Source organism: Crocodylus porosus, unplaced genomic scaffold (genome assembly GCF_001723895.1).
Source record: "Crocodylus porosus isolate Cpor-Errol unplaced genomic scaffold, CroPor_comp1, whole genome shotgun sequence".
Classification (NCBI taxonomy): domain Eukaryota; kingdom Metazoa; phylum Chordata; order Crocodylia; family Crocodylidae; genus Crocodylus; species Crocodylus porosus.
Genome location: NW_017728918.1, coordinates 58,941,418 through 58,943,095, shown reverse-complemented (window position 1 = coordinate 58,943,095; position 1,678 = coordinate 58,941,418).

The following is a 1,678-nucleotide window of genomic DNA, read 5'->3' as shown; positions in this document are numbered from 1 at the left end:
GAGTAGAAGCATGTTCCTTAATTAGCTGAATTTACTAATAATCATCTCAATAGTAACTGTAGTAAAATAAGTGTTTGTATTTAGATGCTTGAAAGATTCATTCTTTCCTTTTCTGAAATTAAATTGTTTTCTACTGAAGTTACTGGGGCCCTTATCCTGCAAATTCTTCCACAAGAACCCAATACACACTCAGTCACAATGATTGTGCAACTCGAGGAATCCATCCACATGGAATGGCTTAATAGATTATAGCCCTTCTTAGTTTCTAATATGAAGAGAGAGAAAAAAAGAATGCTTGGAAAGAGCCAGATAAGCCAGTTAGAATCAAATAACATAAGAGGAGGAGGAAATGGAGAGAGAAAAGATGAAACTGTGGAGTCCTTAAATAAATCTGCTGCAAGAATAGAGAATGAGTGATGCACAAAGCTGAAATAAATGTATAGTCTGCATCCCCACAAGCAAGAGTATGTGGTTGCCTTGGGGAAAAAAAGCAGTGGTACAAATTCATGCAGCTGCTTTTTTGCCCCATTGCATGTCCCTCAGGCTAGTGGGGTTAGCGTAGGGAAAAATGCTGTGGGTGGGGTACGGGAGACTGGGGCAAACAATTACCAGAGGTCCTGGGGGCCTCCCGGGCTGCCAGTAGTAGCAATCCAGGCATGTGAAACCTGGCAGTAGCCACAGCATGGCTCATACTCCAGCCAGCCTCTGTCACTGTCTATATGTGCATTTCAGTGCAGTTACTCAGTTAATTAGTTTACTTCACCCTAATACCAGCACATGTGTAGACAGTGATACTTTATTGTGGAGTTAATTAGTCTACTCTGCAGTAAAGCACACATGTAGATGCTCCCACTGATATTGTTTGGGACTTAAATTATTTCTTTGTTCACTTCTGTGCTGAATCAGTTAGTCAATGTCCCTCCAAAAAAGACTGGAATACATGTTGAAGAAGTAAAAATGCCATGTTTGATGGCTTTTGTCAGTGGATAAAAACAGAAAATGGGATAATTAGAATTACTTAAAGATGATGAAAGCTTTAGGCCATGATTCTGAAAGGAATAGTATAGAAAAGACAATGGCTAAGTGTTCAGTGAAAATTTTTGCTAGTTCTTAAAAATCAGTAAAAGTATACTGACCAATAAAATGATGTCATATAGTCTAAGAGTGGAATGAATAAGAGTTTAAAGGAAAGGCATTGGGTAATAAGTTTATTAGGTAAGTCACTTGATCAGATAAGTGAAGAAAGATATGTTTAGGAAAAGCTATTAGGTGAATCAATAGTAATAATAATATTCATTTCTGTTGCAGTAGCACCTAAGAGTTCCAACTACAACTGCCTCACTACTGTGTTAAACACTGGACACAGTAACAAAATGACATTCCCTCCCACAAAGCTGATAGACTGAACAGACCAAAAGAGAGATGAAGTATTTATTATAGTCACTGTTTTACAGATAAAGAATTGGAAAAATGAAGATAAGATTGTCCAAGAACTTGGATTCTTATTTAAGCACAAAAATAGGGACTTTCAAAAAGCAGAGGAAAGAATGCAACAAAAGGACCAAAGGTGGAGTCCTAATGAAATGGGAAAAGGTTGTGTTTTGGGATTCATAGGAATATCAGGAATTGCTCTGAAAAAGTTTGCAGGGAAGATGGAATGGCTTTTGCCCCCCCCCCC